The sequence below is a fragment of the Monodelphis domestica genome, chromosome 2 (assembly GCF_027887165.1).
Source record: "Monodelphis domestica isolate mMonDom1 chromosome 2, mMonDom1.pri, whole genome shotgun sequence".
Classification (NCBI taxonomy): Eukaryota; Metazoa; Chordata; class Mammalia; order Didelphimorphia; family Didelphidae; genus Monodelphis; species Monodelphis domestica.
In genome coordinates, this window is record NC_077228.1 from 360,046,739 (window position 1) to 360,070,780 (window position 24,042).

Here is a 24,042-nt window from a genome sequence, read left to right on the forward strand (position 1 = left end):
AATCTATGAGAAAAACCCTATCCACATTCAGAGGAAACACTATGGGAGTAAAAACACTGAAGAAAAACAAATGCTTGAATACATGGATCGAAGGGATATGGTTGTGGATGTAGACTAAATGAACATCCTAGTGCAAACATCAACAACATGGAAATAGGTTCTGATCAATGACACAAGTAATACCCAATGAAATTGCACATGGGCTGTGGGAAGGGTGGGTGGAGGAGAGGGAGGGAAATAATGTGATTATTGTAACCAAGGAATAATGTTCTAAATTGACTAAATAAACTAATTCAAATGGGAAAAAAAAGAAATAACAGAAGAGAAATTCCATGAAGAACTTAAGAACAAAGAAAATGAATTACCAGTTAAAGAATTCAAAGATTGCCTCAAAAAAAAAAGTACAACAAAAAACCAATGCTGCAAACTACAAAAGATATAATGGTTAAATATAACAATTCAGTTCAGAAACAACAAATTCTGCAAGCCATCAGATGAAAGACAGAAATAGAAAAAGAAGGAAATTTTTTAAATGCAAGACTCTTCTGTACCCAAGATGGAATAATATGTTGCAAATACCAATGGAGCTCAGGATGCAGCCCAGGATGATCTATGCTGTGAATTGGAGCTTAACCACAAATTTTAAAAAAGATAGATGTTCAATAATAAAGTCGCATTTAAAACATTTTTAGAAAGAACCAGAACTGAAGAGATCATGTGCTTCTTAAACACCCCAAATTATAGAAATGTAGGAGTACTAAATAAATATGGCAGTCATGGGCAATAAAAGCAACTCTGTGTGATCTTAAATAGGATACTAGCAAAAAGACTCCAGCAAGTGATTAGAAGGGTCATCCACCATGATCAAGTAGGATTCATACCAGGGATGCAGGGCTGGTTCAACATTAGGAAAACTATCCACATAATTGACCACATCAACAAGCAAACCAACAAGAATCACATGATTATCTCAATAGATGCAGAAAAAGCCTTTGATAAAATACAACACCCATTCCTACTAAAAACACTAGAAAGCATAGGAATAGAAGGGTCATTCCTAAAAATAATAAACAGTATATATCTAAAACCATCAGCTAATATCATCTGCAATGGGGATAAACTAAATCCATTCCCATTAAGATCAGGAGTGAAACAAGGATGCCCATTATCACCTCTATTATTTGACATTGTATTAGAAACACTAGCAGTAGCAATTAGAGAAGAAAAAGAAATTGAAGGCATCAAAATAGGCAAGGAGGAGACCAAATTATCACTCTTTGCAGATGACATGATGGTCTCCTTAAAGAATCCTAGAGATTCAACCAAAAAGCTAATTGAAATAATCAACAACTTTAGCAAAGTTGCAGGATACAAAATAAACCCACATAAGTCATCAGCATTTCTATATAATTCCAACACAGCTCAGCAGCAAGAACTAGAAAGAGAAATCCCATTCAAAATTACCCAAGACAAAATAAAATACTTAGGAATCTATCTCCCGAGAGAAACACAGGATCTATATGAACACAACTACAAAACACTTTCCACACAACTAAAACTAGACTTGAACAATTGGAAGAACATTAACTGCTCATGGGTAGGACGAGCCAATATAATAAAAATGACCATCCTACCCAAACTCATCTATCTATTTAGTGCCATACCCATGGAACTCCCAAAAATTTTTTTTACTGATTTAGAAAAAAACATAACAAAGTTCATTTGGAAGAACAAAAGATCAAGGATACCCAGGGAATTAATGAAAAAAAATACAAAGGAAGGGGGTCTTGCAGTCCCAGATCTCAGACTATATTATAAAGCAGCGGTCATCAAAACAATTTGGTACTGGCTAAGAGACAGAAAGGAGGATCAGTGGAATAGACTGGGGGCAAGCAACCTCAGCAAGACAGTATATGACAAACCCAAAGATCCCAGCTTTTGGGACAAAAATCCACTATTTCATAAAAACTGTTGGGAAAATTGGAGGACAGTGTGGGAAAGATTAGGCTTAGATCAACACCTCACACCCTACACCAAGATAAATTCAAAATGGATGAATGACTTGAACATAAAGAAGGAAACTATAAGAAAATTAGGCGAACACAGAATAGTATACATGTCAAACCTTTGGGAAGGGAAATACTTCAAAACCAAGCAAGAATTAGAAAGAATTACAAAATGCAAAATAAATAATCTGGATTACATCAAATTAAAAAGTTTTTGTACAAACAAAACCAATGTAACCAAAATCAGAAGGGTAGCAACAAATTGGGAAACAATCTTCATAAAAACCTCTGACAAGGGTTTAATTACTAAAATTTATAAAGAACTAAATCAATTGTACAAAAAATCAAGCCATTCTCCAATTGACAAATGGGCAAGGGACATGAACAGGCAATTCTCAGCCAAAGAAATCAAAACTATTAATAAGCACATGAAAAAGTGCTCTACATCTCTTATAATCAGAGAGATGCAAATCAAAACAACTCTGAGGTATCATCTCACACCTAGCAGATTGGCTAACATGACAGCTATGCAAAGTAATGAATGCTGGAGGGGATGTGGCAAAGTGGGGACATTAATTCATTGCTGGTGGAGTTGTGAATTGATCCAACCATTCTGGAGGGCAATTTGGAACTATGCCCAAAGGGCGATAAAAGACTGTCTGCCCTTTGATCCAGCCATAGCACTGCTGGGCTTGTACCCCAAAGAGATAATGGACAAAAAGACTTGTACAAAAATATTCATAGCTGCGCTCTTTGTGGTGGCCAAAAATTGGAAAATGAGGGGATGCCCCTCAATTGGGGAATGGCTAAACAAATTGTGGTATATGTTGGTGATGGAATATTATTGTGCTAAAAGGAATAATAAAGTGGAGGAATTCCATGTGAACTGGAACAACCTCCAGGAAGTGATGCAGAGCGAAAGGAGCAGAACCAGGAAAACATTATACACAGAGACTGATACATTGTGGTACAATCGAAGGTGATGGACTTCTCCATAAGTATCAATGCAATTTCCCTGAACAATCTGCAGGGATCTAAAAAAAAATACTACCCACAAGCAGAGGATAAACTGTGGGAGTAAAAACACCGCTGAAAAGCAACTGCTCGACCACAGGGTTGGAGGAGATAAGACTGAGGAGAGACTCTAAATGAACACTATAATGCAAACTCCAACAACAGGGAAATGGGTTCGAGTCAAGAACACATGTGATAACCAGTGGAATCATGCGTCGGCTATGGGAGAGGGAAAGGCGGGGGGGGGGGGGGGGGGGGAGGGGAGGAAAAGAAAACGATCTTTGTTTCCAGCGAATAATGTATGAAAACGACCAAATAAAATAATATTAAAATTAAAAAAAAAAAAAAAGCAACTCTGTGAGAGCAGAAAGGCCAGAAAGAAAATTCCTTCTAAATGTACTCTAGAAAACATGGAGTAAAGGTAGAAGGTCCTGTGAAGAGAGGGTCTGAGGCAGTGATGATGAACCTTTTAGAGACAGAGTACCAGGCCCCGCCCCCTCAAACTGAGTGCCATGCCCATCCCCACCCCTGACTTTGTGCTGTGCCCCTCCCACCACCACATACTGGGTACACTCTGCCCCTCCCCAAACCCCACACAAGGGATGAAAGCACTCCCATTGGGCTGCTGGACAGAGGAATGGGTGAAGAGATTAATGTCTTCAGTGATTGTAGAGAGGGGAAGGGGAGTGGCCCAATCACTTTGCTCCCTTCCAGCTCTGTCTGGGACCTGTCCACCTTCTCCCCCTGAGGTCCCATTGGGATGTTGGACAGAGGGGTGGTGAATGGAGAGGGAAGGGTGAAGCTCCACCTGAGTCCCTCTGCCTTTCTGGTAATGAACTCTGGGGGTGGGGAGTGGGGAGGTAGGGTAGCCAAGTGCCCATAGAGAGTGCTCTACATGCCATCTTTGGCAGCAGTGTCATAGGTTCACCATCACTGGCCCAAGACACGATAAATAGCATCTAGTGACACTTTGACTATAGCTGAATCAATGTTTTTTTGGAGAAAATATATTACACATGGAGAGAGGCAGGGAGAGCCAGAAGGAATAGGATCACCCTTAAAAATTTAAGGAAAAATAAAGAATTCTTATATTGTATTGGTGGAAGAGAGTGAAAAAAACATATAAAAACAATATTAGAGGCAGGTTGAAGAAAATATAAACTTAAACTTCATAATTTCAAATGTGATGAGATCAAACAATCTAGTAAAAAAAGTGACTAGATTAGAACAAAGCCATACAATCTATTGCATATAAGAAATACATTTTTAAATGAAGACATATACAAAATATAACTAAGAGGATGAGAAAAATATTACGCAAAAACATTCAAAAAATGAAAAGGAAAAACAAAGAAACCATATCATGCCAAAAAAGAATAAGACCATAAGGCAAAATAAGCAATAAATTTATACTCTAAATTGTTATCATCCATATTAATAAAGGAATCTTGAAAGAGTTTTAAGATGAAGACAGTAATGTAAGAGTGAAAGGAGATTGTGGTATCCCTCTCTCAGCTTTGGATACATCTGACAGAAAAATGAATAAAAGGGAAAATATGGAACTGAACAAGTTCCTGAAGAAACATCAGTTAAAAGACTTAAGGTATCTTCTAAATGGAATAGCAAAAGAATATACATATCTCTCAGTAACACATGGAGCTTTTATAAAAAACTGACCATACTCTAGATACTGTAAATATTAAAAAGCCAGAAATAGTTAATATCTCATTTACAAGTCATAATGTGATAAAAATAGAAACTGGTTCAGGGAACACAAAAGAAATGAACTCAAATAGAAACTCAACAATAAAACCCTAAATAAGGATGATGATAAAGGAAATAATAAAACAACACTCCAAAAATTCTAGGCTGAGGGTCAAGGAATCCTCAGGTAAAAATATTACATCCTTATGAAAATACATTAGCAAAATAGAAAAAGAAAAGGTCAATGAATTGAATATACATTTTTTAAAATTGTAAAATCTATAAACCTAAAATAAATACAGAAGAATATGCCTTCACTTTATCTCTTCCCACTCTCTACCTTAAAATATAGCATGCAACCTTATCATTGCACCTAAACTGCTCTCTCCAAAGTTACTAATGATTTCTTAACTGCCAAATGCAATGGCCTTTTTTTCTATCATCATTCTCCTTAATCTCCCTGCAGTCTTTGTTACCCTCCTCCTTGACATTCTCTTTTTTTCTAAATTTTCAGGGTATCACTATCTCCAGGTTTTTACCATTATCTGACTACTTCTCTGCCTCCTTTGCTGGATTCTCTTCCAGATCATGCTCTTCAATGGAATGTATCCCTTGGAGTTCTGACCATGATTCTATATTATTTGACTTGGTGATTTTAGCAACTTTCATGGATTTAATTACTCCCTCTATACTGATGACTCAAATCTACCATTCCCCAGTAGATAAGTAGTCCAATTCTCTGATACCCTACAATCTTACATTTCTAAATGCTTTTTAGACATCTCCATATGGATGATCAACACATCCAAAACTGAACTCATTATCTTTCCCATAATCCTCATCCTAATCCTCACCCTGCTCCCCACCCACTTCTAGTACCTATTATTATAGAGAGCAATATTATTCCCCAATCCCTTAGTCTCATAACCTAGGAGTTATCCTTGATTCCTAATTCTCTCTTATCCTCAAACCCCTATCCAATCTGTTGTCAATGCCTATAAATGTCACCTTTGCAACATCTCTCCAATACACTCCTTTCTCTCCTCTGACATAGCTATTCCAGTGCAGGCCCTCATCACCTCTATTGTAATACTAATTATTGTAATAACCTGCTTGTGAATCTGACTGCTTCAAGTATCTCCCCACTCTAATTCATCCCCAATTCAGCCTGAACAATGATTTTCCTAAAGTGTAGGCCCAACCACATTATTCATCTATTCCATAAACTACAGTGGACCTAGAATACCTCCAAGGTCAAATCCAAAATGTTCTGTTTGGCATTCAAAGCCTTTCATAATCAAGCTTCCCCCACTACCTTTCTATGTTTCTTATGCCTTACTCCCCAATATTTACTCTTTTATTTAGTGACACAGGCCTCCTGGCTATTCCAAGAACAAGACATTTTCTCTCTCGGCTCCAGGCATTTTCTCTGGGTATACCTCATGGCTTAGAATGCTCTCCTCTCTTTCTGTCTACTAACTTCCATGACTTCCTCTAAGTTCCAACTAAAATTCTTTCTTTTACTGAAAACTTTCCCCAACCCCTCTTAATTCTTGAGCTTTCCCTCTATTATTTCCTATTTATGTTCTTGAGGGTGAAAGATTGATTTTCAATTGACTTCAAATTCACTGAAAGGAAAATGAAGCTTTCACTCTGAGAGAAGAAGCTCAATATTCTTTTCCTTTTCCTTATTGCCTTTGGGAGGTGGTTTTGATCACCAAGGCTGAGTGCTAAATAAGCAGAACTTCTGATAAATAGTAGAAAATATTCATTAAATTTTTATTACTGTATTTGGGTAATTATATTTTCTGCATTTAAGTTTGGAACCATATAAGATTACCGTCACATGGACTTTTTCTGAGAATCGTTAGCTCAAGGAACTAGAGAAAGCATGTTAAAATGAAAATGTTTAAGCCTCCCTGTTCTAGATTGGGTATATGGATATAAATTTAAAATGCATCCTAGTAAAATAAGGGGTGAAGGGTTGAAAAAAAAATATAAGTTGGAGACTGGCCAATGAAGGTTCAAACTCTGAAATATGTACAGATAATCCCTGCCTGGTCTCAGTCTAAGACACTTGAGAAGAGTCTTAAGAAGAGCCAGGCTTTGGCCATGACTCAGGGATAAAGTACTATGATGAAAAGAGGATACTGCATTTTATATAGACATAGACATATCTTTATCTATAGATAAATTTACATATAGGTATATGTTACACACACCCATTTTTCCTATTGTGTTCCTTCTGAAAAAGGTTACCTTTCTATACTTAGGTCTTCCTTTTTTTGACCAATTCAGATGAAAGTGAGATTCATGTTATCAAATAATTCCCTCCACTTCCTCCTCCTTAAGTGTACAGATGTCTACTTTTATACCTTGAATATGAGATAATTTTTCCTAATTTTCCTTCCCCCTCATTCCCATAAGTCTTCCTCCTCTTTTCTTTCCTTTCTTTTTTTAAGATGATCAAGACAATACAACCACCTCCAGGCTTTGTCTAATTGAACTCTCTATGGTGTTCAGAAGAAACAAATATCATCTCCTCACATATGAATGTGAGTGGTTTATATTTGTTAGTATGTCATCATTATTCATTTTATGTTTTTCTTCATTTCTGTATTGGAACTTCAAAGTTTTATTCATCTATGGTCTTTCCATTAGGAATGTTTGGAAGTCCTCTATTTCATTAAAGATATATTTTTTCCACTATACCATTATACCCAGTTTTGCTACACCTTCTGTAATATCATATTTCAAGTTCTCCACTCCTCAATAATAATGGCTACTAATTGTGTTGTGACTAAATACGACTGGCTCCTTGGTGTTCAAATTCTTTTTTTTTTTTCTGGCTGCTTCTGACATTTTTTCTTTGACCCTAGAAGTTTTAGATTTTAGCTATGATTTTGACAGGAGTTTTAATTTTGTTGTTGTTTTTTTTCCACAGATGGTAATGAATGGATTAATTATTTTATTCTTTTCTCTCTGATTCCAAGAGATCTGGGCAGTTTTCTTTTCTTTTCATTTAAAAAAAATTAAACCCTTAACTTCTGTCTTAGAATCAGTACTGTTTAAGAGCTAGGCAATAGGGGTTAAATGACTTGCCCCAGGTCACACAGCTAGGAAGTGTCTGAGGTCATATTTGAACCCAGGACTTCCCATCTCCAGACCTGGCTCTCAGTCCACTGGGACACCCAGTTGCCCCCTAGACAGTTTTCTTTTAAGTTTTCTTTTAAGATTTCTTGAAATAAGTCTAGGCTCTTCATTTTGTTTATAGTGTTCAAATGGTTCAGTGATTGTTAAAATTTTTCTCTTGATCTCTTTTCTAGGTTAGTTGTTTTTCCTACGAAATATCTTACATTTTCTTCTATTTTTTCAGCTGTTTGATTTTGTTTTAATATTTCTTGTTGACTAAAATAGAGCATTTGGCTTCCATTTGGTCCATTCTAATTTTCAGGGAATTTGTTGCTTGAGCAACATTTTGTACTTCTTGCACCAAGATGTTAAGTAACTTCAATTCTTTCCATCTTAGTCATATCCAGTAGAATTTTTGTTTTGTTTTGTTCCAATGCTGCAACCCCTTAGAGATGAAGGATTATCTCCATAGTATGATAAATGTTAAAGTAAGATTTTCATAGAATATTTAAGCTCTCTAAAACATTGCTGTATCATCAGAAACTCTTTGGATTATTTGTATACTCAGAGTTAGATCTATTATTAGTCTCATGCAGGTGTGTGGGAGCTCTTCAGTTATCTATGATATTTAAGTTATATAAGGTTCTTTTCATTCCTTTAGTTTCTTTCTAATTTTTAGTTAGAATTAACTGCTTCTGACCAAAGAAAACTAATGTCTCCTGCTTTTATGATTTTGCTATTTCCATCTGTCTCATTTGGTTTTTCCTTAAGAAATATAGGGATGCAATAATTCTTAATGCACACAGGTCCAATACTGATAATGCTTCATTCTTCATAGTACCCCCCAATATAATATAGTTACCCTGTTCATCCCTTCCAATTATATCCATTTTAGCCCCAACTCTGTCAGAGATCATGATTACTAACTCTGTCTTCTCTGGATCAGTAGAGGCATAGTATATTTTGCTCTGGCCTTTCACATTCACTCTATGTGTAACTCTCATTTTCAGCATGTTTCTTGTATACAACATAGTTCAGCCTTGGTTTTTTATCCTTTCTGCTATCCATTCATGATGAATTCATCCTGTTTACATTCTATGTCATAATTACTAGTTGTGCATTTCCATCTATTCCATTCCTCCTCATTGTTTGTCCCCTTCTTCCTTTCTTTCCACCATCATTCTTTTCAGAAATTGAATTTCCTTTTACCAATGCCTCTCTAATTCACACTCCTGCCCCCAAATCCTCCTTTATCCTCTCCCCTTGCCTTCCTGGTTCCAAACTGTCCCATCTTTCCAAAGGTCCCTTCCTTATCCTTTCCCCCTTATCTTTAAATGCTTATTCTATCCACCTTTCCAAAATTTCTTCCCTTAGTCCCTTAACCAGGCTCTCCAATTTTTTGATATGAGTTAGATACTAAAAATCCCTCCCGTCTCATCATTCTTACCTTCCTTCCCTTATCCCCTTGGCCTCCTTTCTCCTAACCTGCCTTTCCTTCCCTTATTCCCTCAGTCTCCCAAGGGGACTTCCAAGTCCCTCCCTTATCCCATCCCCCTTCCCTCCTATTTCTCTACACATTAAGAAGATTTTTACCTTTCCAACTGTGTATGTTTTTCTCTTTCTATCTGAAGTCAGGTGAGCATATAGCTCCAGTACTACCAGCCTTCCACCTGTTCTTCCCCTTCTCTGTTGTAGTTCCTCCACTCATTCCTCTTCCATATGAGATAGCCATTTCACCCTATCTCCTCTTAGTCTACTCCACTACCATTTCAGCTCAATGATTTAACTCCACCTTGATTCATACATACCCCTTCTACCCAGCAATGATGCCATTACAAGTGGCATAGATGACATTTTCCCATTCAGGAATCAATAAATTTGACCTTTGGGGTTGTTTATGATTAGTCTTGCATTGTCTTTGTATGTTTCTTACAGATCTCAGTTTTTCTTCAGGAATAGTTGAAACTCTTTTAGCTCATTAAATATCAATTTTTTACTTTTTATAATTATGCCCATTCTTTGCTGGATGTTATTCTTGGGTGTAAGACCAGTCCTTTTACTCTGTAAAATACTGTATTCATTTAATGTTGTCACTGCTAAATCTTGTTCTATTCTGACTATGGCTCCACACTATTTAAATTGTTTGGTTATTTTCTTGTTGCTTGTAGTAATTTCTCCTTAACCTGGGAGCTATATCTTTGGATTTCTTTGAGGGGGTGATTGGTGGACTCTTTCAACTTCTATTTCACCGTCTGATTCTAGAATTTTTTAGCAGTTTTCCTTAATGATTTCTTGGAGTATGGCATCTACATTTTTTAAAATTGTAACTTTCTGCGAGTCCAACTATTCTTATATTGACTCTCCTTGATCTATTTTCCGGGACAGTTCTTTTTTTGTGATATGATGTTTCACATTCTCTTCTTTTATTTCATTCTTTTGATTATGCTTCATTATTTCTTATCTTAGGAAACTGTTAGCTTCCCCTTGTCCAATTTTAGTTCTTAATAAATTATTTTCTTCCGTGAGTATCTGGTTCTCTTTTTCTATTTGAATGATCTTTCTTTTGCAGTTTTTAAAATTTTCTTGCATTGCTCTTATTTTTTTTCTTCTAATGTTTCCTTAACTGCTTTCGTTTGGTTTTGGGGGTCTTTTTTTTTAAGTGCTTCCAAAAATTCTTTTTAAGCTTGTGGCCTATACTTCTCTTCTGGTCTTGAAGTAGGTACTTTTACTTCACTGTCCTCTGAGTTTGCACTGAGGTCTTCTCTGACCCCATAATAGCCATCAAACGTTGAGTTCTTTCTCCTTTGCTTGCTCATTTAAAAGTTTGTTTTTTTTTTATTTTATCGGTCAGGCCAATAGGCCTAATTATTGGCTTTTTGCTACAGTCCCACAGTTCCTAAGGTACTACCTCAGGTTTTAGGCTTTGTTTTGCATGCTTATTTTTTCTTGGTCCTATTTAGTTATTCCAGTTTTGACAGTTCTCAGTCTAATGTACTTCAGTCCCCCACTCAAAGTCCAATCCATGACTGACTTCAGATGCTCCAACCAGAGCTGCAGGTAGTTCTGCCACTGCAACTGTTAACCAGGGATTCCACTCTCCTAGGAGGAACCATAACTGATGGCAACCCAGTCCTTCAGCAACCATACTCACCAGTAAATGCTCCTTTATCACTCCTGCTCTCCTGCTGCTTCAGTCCAGGATAGAGGAGATACTTAGCCCATGTTTCTCAAGCCTCAAAATCCCTTGTTTGCTAGCACCAAACCCTTAGTTTCTGCCTTTAGGTTATGGTGCCTTCATGGTGTCCACTCCCTCAATCCTCAACTATGGGCCAGTGGGGGGTCTCAGAAGCTGAGTCAAGGCTGAGGCCACATCAGATACAGTTGTTCCTGGGGCTCTAAGACAGTAGATTACAGTGGTACACTTGGGGATGCAAGCTCCTGGGCTTGGTAAACAAAGTGAAGTAGCCTCCTACCCCCAGGGGATGCCTTATGGACTTCCACTCTCTTACTTTGTTCTTGACCTTCAAGGCATTGAGCATTAAATCATAAACCCTCCTCTCTAGTTATCCCTGGCTATTCAACTTCACTCATGACTCCTTTCTATTTTTGCCACTTTTACCGTTGATTCTGTTAAATTATTTTTGGTTGTTTTCCCTGAAGATGGTTTAGTGTCATTTTCTTCCTCTGCACTTGTCTTGAATGTCCCTGTTGCCATTCTTTTTTTTTTTTTAATTTACCCATTCTTCCAGCCCATTTCCTAAGTTTGAATTTGATGTTAGAACTAAGTTATGCTACTCTTCTGAAGGAAAAGTCTAGACCTATCCTGTTGCTGCTTTCTTATGATATTAAATGTTGTTATTCCAGGATCTCAGATATAGGTTATGAGCCTACCATCTTTCAGTACTCCCAAAGAGGTTTGAGCAAAATGTGATTACTCTTCCCTCGGCCTGAGTTTGGGTCAGCACAAGAATAGACTGCTGCAGCAATCAGCCCCCATCAATCAGAAAGTACTATTGCTTCAGAATGTCAGAATTCCTGCCTTGGTTGATCCTCTATGGGTTAAGCTAGATGTTTTAAGAGAGACACTGCTTTGGGCCTGAAGTCTAAGCCACACCACTGTTGCTGCTATTCCTGGCTTCTGAACTTCCTCATATCTCCCTATCTTGAACACTACCAACCTGTAAAGATACCCTTTTATTGCCCCTCAGATATGTTATCCAGTGAGCAACAAAGTTGCTGTTAGCACTTGTCCTCACCTGATCCGGTATACATCTGAGATTCTTCTTGCCTTGATACACAGCCTCTTTCTGGGCAGTGCAGTACTCAGAGCACTGGTTGACCTTGTTTCCAGTCTCCTTATGCCTAACTTTGCTGGATAGATGACTCATTTTCACTTTTTTCTCAATTTCACCGCTAAGATTTGGTCTGGTTATATATTCTAGATCTGATGGGGAAATTTTATGGAGTGGAGTTCACTGTTCACCATCTTGGTAATGATGCTAGTAATGTGTTCCATTGCATCAAGTCTCAGATTCCTGAGATGTTATATTGACTCCAGTGACAGTTACTCACTTTATGTATCTGTGTATACAGATTTGAGGTCATGGATTTTATAACTGGTTCCTTTCTTGGATTTTTGTCTCCTGTGAATTTCTAGAAGTTTATATTACTGTTTTTCTACTTACGTTGTAGGTACCATAGTTACTTTTTATAATATTTACTCAATGGATACATGCAGTTTTCTTCCTGTTTTTTTTTTCCTTTTCCATTTAAAACTTTTAAAATTAGTTTCATAAGATTCTAGGTAAATACATTTCTTATTGTTCCTTGTTAGATATTTTCTCTTACTAGCTGGGGGGTTATTCTTCTGTATTTTAAGCCATGGTCCAGAAATCTAAATCCTATTTTCAGATACAGAGAATTTCAGATACATTTCTCAAATTTACCTTTCTCTCTTTTCTGCTATATTATCTACTCCCATGACATACATTCTGTGTCTATAAGTATAGCTTATCCTGACTAAAAGATATTTTAAATAATAAAGATATTTCATTAAAATGTGAATCTTTGTATTTTGTAGTTCTCAATCCTTGGTCACAAATATATCTGGCTACATGGATATGCAGAAGATTAGAATTAAGTAATATATTTAAAATATGTGTGAAGAAATCTAATTTTACTCAAATATAAAACCAAATATAAGAACCTAATTAGAGGGTATTCTTAAGGTGGCTGATCAGAACAAAAAAACTGAAATGGACTCTGAAAACACAAAACCCATGTGTGGACCCAGGAGACATAAAGGCAGTGGCCAGATTTGGATTTCTTGAAACTAGGATGTATAGAGTATTTTAACAAAAGTCAAGAGACAAAGCCAACATAGTATAGCAGGAATTCCAGGTCATAAACTTGGGGTCTAAATGGAAAGTTTCCTTTTTCCTCTAGAGGTCAAAAGTCAGAGGAGATAAAAACAAGAGAAGGATGTGATTATAGCATAACATGAAACCAAATGGGAAAACTGAGTGTCCCAAATAGAGAAAACCAGTTTCCAGAGGACATGTGAATAACTAATAGGATCAACTATGCTAGGGGCTGAAGATGATGAAGAATAAACTTTAAAGAATCTGACAAAATCAGAAAGGAGGATATCCTAGACAAAATAATATTCAATTCTATTTGTTTACTCTATACAAAAAAAAAAAACAAAAAACAAGTTTAAAATGTCCAAACAAAAGAGAAACAGGGAACCTTCTCACAGGGAATAAATAAGATCTGTCTGAATAAACAAATCTAGAGTCAGACATAAATATTAAGACAAAAAAAAAAGACGTAAGATTTAGGACCAACTGAAACGGGGAACCCTAAAAATGTGAAATTGTGTAGCTCTGAAGAATTCTTCATAATTCACTTTGCCCTAAACTTTGTTTAGTAAATTTCTCAGAAATTCAACAGTTAATATATAACAGGAAAACAAGAATAAGGAGAAAAATGGGAGAGGAAATGACATACTCTAAAATGGCCAATTCCATCTGATGGCCTGGAGAAGTTCTAAGAAGTTCCTAGGAGGGTAACTTTCTAGAACTGTAATAACCAGGAAGGAATTAGTATGGAAATCAAAAGCATGTAGTAGTGTCCTTTTCCCATTACAGGAGGTGACTAGAAATGTACAGAGATAGTAAAAAAAAATATTATTCATAATATTTTATAAGGAATTTTGGTGATAAAAGTCACAAAAGTATTTGAGTTTAACTAATAAGGTAAAAAATACTCTTATATTTACTCTTCATGTGTCTATTAGACAAATGTTACTACTTAACTATTGGGATAAGAAGTACGTATGAATTTAGAATAACCCCAAATTAACTAAATTATTTAGCACTAACTAGAATGTTAAAAATTGGGCATTTATGATTGTAACAATTTTTGATGGAATCATTGAAGAGAAAAAAATGATGTTTCCCTCTGGCTTTAAGACATGCTAATTATATGAATTTACTTAATCCAAATGTTAGCTATACACTTTTGACAGCTATTACAAGACAAAGGACAGGTCACCCTAATAAAAGAATTCTAGAATTTATATTTAGCCTTCTTAATAAGAACATTTCAAGTATGATAATATGATATTACGTAGTTCATTGTGAACTATCCAAGGATAAAAACCAATTAAATGAAATAGTAGAACTATAAATGATCATTTAAAACAGATTTAAAAAACTATAGAAATAACCACAGTATTCTATGTAACAAACATAATATTATTAAATGTTTATTTTGTGTAACCCTCTCTTCTAGGAGCTAAGAAATCAAAGACAAAAAAACAACAGTCCTTGACTTTAAGGAACTTGCATTCCAACCTAACCTACTTGTGTAAACATAATACAAAATAAGGAGGGATAAATGCAATGGAAATATCCAAGGATGTCACTTAAAAACTTTTTGGCAGGGAAAGAAGATTCTCGGTTGAAAGGATCAGGCCAGTCTTCACTAAGGAAGTAGCTCCTGAACTAATCTTTCAAGCAAGATGATAATTTGGCAGCTAAATAGCACAGTGGATAGAGCATTGAGTCTGGAATCAGGAAGATTCATCTTCATGAGTTCAAATCTGGCTTCAGACACCATAGCCCTGGGTAAGTCACTTCACCCTGTTTTGGTTCTGGAGCTGGAGGAGATAATCCACTCCAGTATCTTTACCAAGAAAATCCCAAATGGGGTCACAAAGTTGGACACAACAACAACAACAAAAAAGGCAGCAATAAGGAGGCAGAACATTCCACTTTAACTCAATAATAATTTATTAAGTACTTATGTTCAAATGACCATTTTCCAGGCAGAAGGGATAAAGGGGGAAAATGCAGATAATATTTCATATTTAGAGAGTAGCTAGGGACTGAGTCATCAGGAATTGAGAAGTAATTCTCTTTTCCTCTACACTCCTTTATAAGCTTATAAGACTTTTCAATTTTACAATAATTTACCTGGACATAATGAAACTATTCATTTGATTCATTCACTGAAGACAGAAATTGGACCCTGATCCCTAGAGATCACAGGTTCTAAAACCAAGTGAAAGATTCATAAAAAATCAGATCACCCTCTGAACTAAGAAAATTTAGGATGGAAACCATGGCTACTTGAGAATCGAACAATCCTTCCAGGACTACCCTAAGACTGGCCCAGCATACATCCTCTAGAAGTACTAGAAATTGGGAAGCAGTATAGAAATGAACTGGTGCTTTCTCCAGCATTTTAATCTGAAAGTCACACACTCACACACACACACACATGCACGCACTCAACCAAAATAGCCAAAATTGAAACAATATCCATATAGAGATCTAACAATTCCAAGGACAGACTTGAATGCACAACCATTTTGACTGAAAAACTGTAATATGAATGCCACAAATAGAAATATTATAGAAATTCATCTATCATCCACTGTTCTAATTAAACAACTTGGGGAAAGGATCACTTTTGTTGTTATTGTACACCACTATGTTAAAGAGATGACAGGCACAGTGGAATAAGCTTAGAACTTGGAAGTCAGAGGACCTTGGATTAAATTCCATCTGTGATGATTATTTGGGTAACTTTGGATAAGTCACTTAAATTCTCTAGGGTTCAGTTTCCACCTTTTTAAAGTGTAGGTAATAGTGAACTTGATGAACACCCTGAGCTGAGGCACAGAAAATACAGTCTTGAACTTGGTGGTTAGGAACATCTAAATTTAACAGACATCACTGTTACTAGTTGCATGACCCTGGGCAAATTACTGTTTCCTCATTTGTAAAATAAGGATAAAATAAAATGAGGATAGGTACTACACATGGATAATATAAGGATGATATTAGAAATTGGGTCTTGTTATATTAGTTTAGAGATAAGAAGTAGAAGCTGGCTTGACAAAGAATTGGAGTTTGAAACAGAGTTGAGGCAGTGTCAGTTTCAAATGTTGACAGTGTGGGGGGAGGGGTAACAGTTTTTCTGTGGCAGTTGGTCTCAGGCAGTTACTCACTCTCTCTCTGGGTCTCTCTCTCTCTCTCTGCCCCTCTCTCTCTCTCTCTCTCTGTCTCTGTCTCTCTCTCTCTCTCTCTCTCTCTCTCTCTCTCTCTCTCTCTCTCTCTCTCTCTCAGAATGCTGGGAAGAGGTAACATCTTTTCTCTCTCCCCTCAATGTCTGAGGTAAAAGGAAAGAAGGGAAAACCTGAAGGAGCTTTCCAACTTGAGAAACACTAGTGATGGTCTATTGCTGTTACATAAATTGCTTTTATATCTGAGAAGACCAAAGAAAGACCTGGTCTTTGGTTTGGACTCTGAATGAATCTGTTAAGGCTCAGAGTCCTAACTTGGTTCTTGCTGAGCCTCAACCAGCTAGCCTTTGTTATTTTTATAACTTGGAGACAAAGTTAAGGGGAATATACTTCATATCAGGATAATAGTATTTAGTTTATTGTGGAATAATGAAAATTTGGGTTAGTCAGATCAGAAAGGATCAGTGTAGCCTGTGGAAACAGGAGAAGTGGTTCTCTTCAGAACCAGGGAGTTTTATTTGGATGGAGATAGTATCCCATAGAGTTAGAAATTCTTTTTTATCCTTATATTCTCAATAAATAGTTTATTTTTGCATAACAAGAGACTCCTGAGCTTCCTTGCACCTGGCCCTGAAAAGAAGTTCATTTATGAGCTTCACTTCACTGATATAAATTGAAGACACTTTGTAAGCACAACAAGCAGAGTATCTAATCAGTTTATACGCAATGAAATGATTATTGATTATTATTTTTACAATAATTAACTGAGTCCAGAATGGATTAGAAGAGGAAAAGAAAGGCATTTGGGAAATTTCACAGTGGTTTTAACAATCTCAAGTTTTCCCTTAGAACTAAGGCACATTTATAACATCAACCCTTTTTTTAGTATTGCTATCTAATGAAAAGTGATGGACCACAGACATTGAAAGATTAAAATTGAGAGGTCATTCAAAGAGCAGTGGTGAAGTTTATGATAGAAGAGATTAGGCAACAGTGTATTAATAAAGAAGAATTGTGAAAGAGAATCAGCATGAAGAATATAATCAGAGACATAACTAAGAAAAAGTTGGACTGGTCATATAGCAAAATGATTGAAAGTAGTCTTGAGTAATCCATACATATCCATACAATGTCAAGGGAAATAAAGAAAGGTCCCCAGGATGCTAGGTAGATACTCACTGAAGGATTATGGGAAGATATGTATATAAGTCACAAAAGATGAGAAAGCATACATGGCACATAATCTTTACCATCAAGAAAATGTCCACATTGATGAGATATCTGTAAAATTCAAATTATATATTCATCTTATTAAAACTCCCTATGTTTAATGTCACTGGTTTAAAGCAAATCAAGGTGATAAGACATAAGCATAAAATATTTTGAACTGTGTTTAAATAATCAAGTAAAATAACAAAAAATTCACATCAATCTATTCTGTAATTCTTGTATATTTAGCTTTTAAGTCAAAAACTTTATGGCTACTGCTTAAGAGCAATGTCAGCACACAAATAATATAAAAGCAGGAATGTGTTCCTTGTATAGTTAAATCTATCAAATAACATTTTATACAAATCTTCCATTTGGAACTGAAAATACTTATATCAGTACTCATCCTAGAGAGTATAATCTTGAACCATGAACAAAATCAGGTGACATGTAAAACATGGATTTCTGATTAGAGACTGCTGTGAAATCAAAAAATTCAATGAGTCAAAAGTTTTTGGTCTGAATCCCAACTATTTATTACCATGTGACTTTGAGATCTTCAGGTTCCTTATCTGTAAAATAAAAATGATTGGATAGATGACCTCAAGGGTCCCTTCCAGGTCTAACTTTATAGCCTTAAGAAGATGTTTTTCTTAGGAAGACAAAAGGTCTACATCCTCTGTGGATAGGAAATTAACATGCTGAAACTGTTCAAAAAGAAAATTATTCTGACAGGAATATAAAGGACAGAGAGTCAAGAGAACCTGGATTCAATGTCACCCTGGTAAAATGGCTTTCTCTTTATGTGCCTCAGTTTCCCTATTTGCAAAACTAGGGGTTTGGGCTCAATGGACTTTAAGCTCCCTCTCAGTTTTAAAGTCATGACTTTATGACTAACTTTAGAAGAATAGTTCTAGGAACAGACAGAATGCATTTGGCTATGCAAATGGCTATAGAGATTGAGCATTATTGTAAAGGATAACAGCAGGTTGCTATATGTGGGAAACAGATCATTTAAGAGTTAAATATGATATCAACATTCTTATGTACTCTGTGTCTCAATTATATTAATGTAGTCAAGGAGCTAATAAAATGAGTTATCATCTGGTACCTAGCTGACTTGTCTGCATTTCAAATCATTAGCAGGGGAGAGTTAAGGAAAAACAGAGAGCAGGGTAAAATAGAAATTTAAGTTACTGGCCATGGGAACTCAGAAGCATTCACACAACAGTTTAACTGTCTTAAAGTGCAAGCAAAATTACTGCAGGGGCACTAATGAATCAAGAAAACTCTCTTCTGCCAACTAAAGAACTAAGGCATATATAGAGTATTAACCTAGACACATGAAGGTGGAGTAAGTTTAAAAATAGCTCATTTGCCTGTGTTTCAAGGTATGGATGAATTAGGTTGTAGACAAATCAACAACACCTAAGAAATCCTTGTTTTTCTTCACCATACTCAAAGAAACTGATATGGTAATTAACTCATTTACATTTCAAAATATTTAAAAACCTTCCTTAACCTAATCTAGCAATATTTTCCACTTTCTAGGTATAAAGTAAGATATTTTTCTGTATGCTAGTGTGAGCAAAATGTTTATATACTTTTGGAATTTTAAGTATTTGTACATTTTAATTATGTAAATGCATCTTGAGGCTTTGTAGCAAAGTGAACATTTGAAAACAAAACAAAAAAAATCTATTAGTATCACGCTGAGTACATCCTACTACACCCATGGGTGACAATAATTACATTCTAAGTAAAAATTGGCCAGGAACAGAACAAGCCAGCAAATAACCAGTACAGCAATAATATGAGAGGAGAAGTCATATACTCTGATTCCCTCATTTTGCACTTCTCCAAACCAAAGGAATAGCTTTTCCAAAGATACATAGGTCAATAAAAAGAGAACAAAAAAAAGGAAACTGTCCCTACCCTCAGGATGATCTAGAGAAATAATTTATATGTCCAGTATGTCCCAAAAGTCTTAGTGCATTCTAAACTGATATAACTAAAATGCACTAAAACTTTTGGGACATGCTAGATTTAAAAAAAAAAAACAGTATATCAAAAAAATTGAGACACATACAGAAATGGGTCCTTAACTTTTAAGGAAGCTGGGGTTCTACACCCATAGAAGGAAGTGCATCCTAAGGGGATGAGGGAAGCATGAATTCAATTTAAGTTGGACAAAACTGCAGAAAATCAGCATCAGACATCAAGAGTCCAATGGCAAAAGTCAAGATGACTAGGGATGCCTCAAGATGCAGATGACCTTGGCTTTTTCAATGACTGACCAAGTTCTAAGCACTCCATAGTATCTGATTTTTACCTGCTTTCAAGGCATTGGAATAAACTGGGGGGGGAGGGGGGAGAAGAGGGGAAGGAAGGATCTTCACATGCTTGGGGTAGATATCTACTCTAACGCACCAAAGGATCTGAGGCCTGTTGATTAACCTGTAACTGGTTTAGCCCAGCTGCCAAAGCAATTTTACCAGGGTATGACCATTGAATGCTACAGCTTCTCACCCATGACTCCAAGAAGCTGCAGTATGTGTGTGTACATAGATATAATTATATTTATTAGATTGTAAGCTCCTTGAGGGCAAGGTCTTTGTTTTTAAACTGTATTATTACTGGGACTTAACACAGTGCCTGGCACATAGTAGGTGCTTATTATTATTGTTAAGTTCATTCATTCTGTCACCCTATTTGGGGTTTTCTTGGGAAAGACACTGGAGTATTTTGCTACTTCCTTCTCCAGATGATTTTATAGATGAGGAACTGAGGCAAATAGGGTTAAGTGACTTGTTCCGGGTCCAACAGCTGATAAGTGAGACTAGATTTAAGGTCAAGAAAATGTCCACCTGACTTTAGGCCTAGCATTCTATTTACTATGCCATCTAGCTGTCCCAGTACACGCTTAATAAATGTTTATTTACTAATGTTATTTACTGACATATAGACATGCACTGAAAAATATATATGGGGCCTGTGAACTTCGAGTTACATTTGTATTTGAATATACACATATGAAGATACATATATTTTAAACATGCTCATGTTATAAAATAAAATATGCAATTATATAAAATTATAAATGTCTAAATATATATATAGCACACATGTGTATTATATATATACACAGCATGAATATGTATGTGTGTGTATGTGTGTATATATATATATATATATATATATACACACACTTTTTTTTAGCATCCACAGATGCCCCATTAAGAATAACTGGCTAGAAAGACCACTAGGAATAAAGTCAAAGAACCAATTCAGAAGCAAGATCTGCGGCCGGGTATGTAGCTCAGAGCCTGGTAGCGCATCCACAATATACAGTCCACTGCAGGGCAGTCCCAGGTTCTGCCCACCACATTTCATTAGCCTCAGTCCTACTTCGTGCTAAAGGCAAGTGTGAGGCGCGACACATCGTAGGAGACATTCTCAAGTCTGTAAAGATGAACGCGGACTGACTCGCACCTCGATTCCACAATACCCCGCTCTCCTAAATAAAATGTGGAGGGGCGCAGCTGTGTATTACGTGGGGGGTGGGGGGAGGAAGGCCGAAGCAGAAAAGGCAAAGATAAGAGCTCAGCGAAGAAGAGCGGAGGTCACTGCCACCCTATGCGTCTAAAGGGAAGGAAGGCATCTGTGGCGCGCACGCGCACAGCTGCACACCACACAGAGGAGGGAGCTCCAGCGAGGGCCTGCCCCCGCCGACGTGCGGCTTCGCGCGCGGACACAAAGCTCCGCCCCGGCCCCGGCCCCGGCCCCAGCCCCAGCCCCAGCCCAAGCCCCAGCCCCGCCTCCGCCTTGCGGAAGGAGGGACCTGGTGGGCTGGAACTAGAGGAGGGAGAAGTAAATAAAGGACTGTACCCGGCTGGGGAGCTCCGGAAAGTGCCTCAGCTCCCTCTGCATGGAGCTTCACTGGTGAAACAACGCGGCCTGGCGGTTCGGGGAGGCGCCGGCTCCTATAGAGGGAAGGGTGGAATGGGGCAAAGGGTGACCAGGCTCCGAGCTTCGAGGATGACAGCAGCTATAGAGGGGCCGGAGGAAGAGCAGCTCCAACCCGGAAAGAAGAGGCCGAGGCCACGGGCGCAGCCCCAATGCGGACGCCCGCGGGGGAGGGGATGGGTGGGGATGGGGGCGGGGCAGTGAGAGAGTGAGCGCGCGCATGGACCACTCACGGGACGAGGGAGGAGAGGAGCCTGGGGAGCTGAGGGGTGGGGGGGATTTGGGTAGAAGAGCGTGCACCCGCGTGCTGGTGCCCCGGGAGGAGGGGCAGGCGTGGCGTGACGCAGTGCGTCGCTTACTCTTTCTTAAGGGCAAGTGACCGAGGCGGAGGCGGAGGCGGAGGCGGGATTAAGATGGTGAGCTTCTGACTTTCTGTTCACCGTGGAAAGTCTTCCCTAACACCTTTGTTGACCTTAGGCTTCCGGGGACACTTGTCCAGTAAACCTAGGGTCTGTAAACTTGGATTAAAAAAATACATCTTTATTTCAGTATAACCAGTTTTTTCCTTGTAATCCTTTGTATTTTATGCCTTTGAAACGTTATACTTAGAAGGGCTCCAGTCAGCAAATATTTAAGTGTCCACTATGTGCTGACACTGTGTTAAACCCAGCAAAGAAAAGAAAAGCTACAAACAATCCATGCTCTTGAATAATCCACAATCTCAAGGAGACAACATTGTATAAACAAGATCGATTGTTTAGAGCTTTTATCAGACTTCCAAAGGAGTCCATTACTCCCCCGAAAAAAGGTTAAAAACTCTTCAGATAAACTATTACATCGCTGAGGTTGCAATATTCCAATGACTGGTCCTTAAATTCTTGTCTTCCCCACCTTACATAAACTGGGGTTTTTCTGGCCCAAAGATAGTTGTGTTGAAGTAAGAGGATCCCAGCTGTATTTTACGATCTCCTTTAAGAAATGCATTGCAACAAAGTGGCAAAGGGATTCTCCACTAATTAAAAACACTGGAAGTCCACTAAATTCTTGAAGGCCTCTTGTAATCTGAAACCAATGACTTAAATACAAATGACAAAGATGTTTCCACACAGTTACTGTGTAAATTAAAAGTAGCTCCTTTCATATTTGTCCAGTCACAAAATGTAAATAAACAAGAGGAAGGAGAGACAGACAGCTGAGAAAGCTTATATATATTACTTTAAAAGAAGGTCTTGAACTAGAGATCTAGATTCTAGTCTCAACTCTTCCCGCAGGTAACTGAGCAACCCTAGACAATCCACCTCAACTCCTTGGATGTCAATTCCCTCATAAAATGTAATGATTTTAAGATTCTTTTCCCCTGTAACACTCTATACAAACCACTTGTTTGTTTAATAAAGATGGCCTGACCACAGGCAGTATGGTATTATGATGTCTTTTGCACATGCTTTTCAGTAGCTTTCTTTTCTCAGGGCAATCCCTCTACTAACAGGGCAATCCCTCTACTAACCCAAATCAACACAATGCCCTAGTCCCCAACCCTTGATAACATCCTTTTTTACTGGACTTTAGCCAGTAGTCCAAATTTTTAATAATAGTGGTTTCTTTGACTTTTCCTTACAATAGCATTGGATTTGCTAAATCCTATTGATTTTATCCTTATGATATTTCTATGTGTCTTCTGACTGCCACCACCCTAGTAGAGGTCCTTATCACTTCCTTCCTGAATGATTACAATAGCCTGCTGATTTGTCTTTCTACCTCAAGCCTCTCCACTCCCTCTCATTTGACAAATTAATATTCCTAAAGTACAGGTCTAAACTATGTCAATACCCTATTCAATCACTTCCAGCATAAAATATAAAATCTTGTGTTTGGCATTCAAAGCTCTTTATAACCATGGCCCTTCCCACCTTTTCAATCTACGCATTTCTTATTCTTTTCTATGTATTCCCTGATCCAATGATAAATTAACAACCATTGCTTTATCATTATGTGTCAGGCATTATGCTAAACACTGGGAATGCAAATATAAACAGAAAGACAGCCCCCATTACTCCTGGATTGGTCATTGTACTCCTTATTCTTCACACAAGACACTCCATTTTCACTATCTCCCATACCTAGAATATTCTCCATCCTCCTCTCTCTTTCCCTTGGCATCCTTAGCTTTCTTCAAGTTTCAGCTAATATCCCACCTTATTCAGAAAGTCTTTCCCAATCTCCTTTAGTGCTACTGCCTTCCATCCATTGTCACCAATTTATCTTCCATATATTTGTTTTACATTGTTAATTTCATGTCCTCCACATTAGAGGTGGGAGAGCAGGGACTATCTTTTTCCTTTATCCCCAGTGCTTAGCACTCTGCCTAGTATATAGGTGGTACTTAATAAGTACTTATTGAGCTGATTTTTTTTAATGAAATAGAAGTTTAGATATGTTAAAGCATTTAACTAAAGTCATAAAGAATCAGAATGCGGT

At 37.4% G+C, this 24,042-nt stretch overlaps 1 protein-coding gene and 1 long non-coding RNA gene across 2 annotated transcripts in view; one reads left to right on the forward strand and one right to left on the reverse strand.

Annotated features, from left to right (window-relative positions):
• FBXL4 (F-box and leucine rich repeat protein 4) overlaps positions 1-21,885 on the reverse strand; it is a 115,670-nt gene extending 93,785 nt beyond the window's left edge. The window contains exon 1 of the mRNA XM_001377513.4: positions 21,487-21,885. The gene's annotated coding sequence lies outside the window, so the exon portion shown is untranslated. The remainder of the gene's footprint in view (positions 1-21,486) is intronic.
• Positions 21,734-24,042, forward strand: part of LOC103099105 (uncharacterized) — a 50,437-nt gene continuing 48,128 nt past the window's right edge. Inside the window, exon 1 of the long non-coding RNA XR_008916626.1 lies at positions 21,734-21,980. This is a non-coding gene — a long non-coding RNA (uncharacterized LOC103099105). The remainder of the gene's footprint in view (positions 21,981-24,042) is intronic.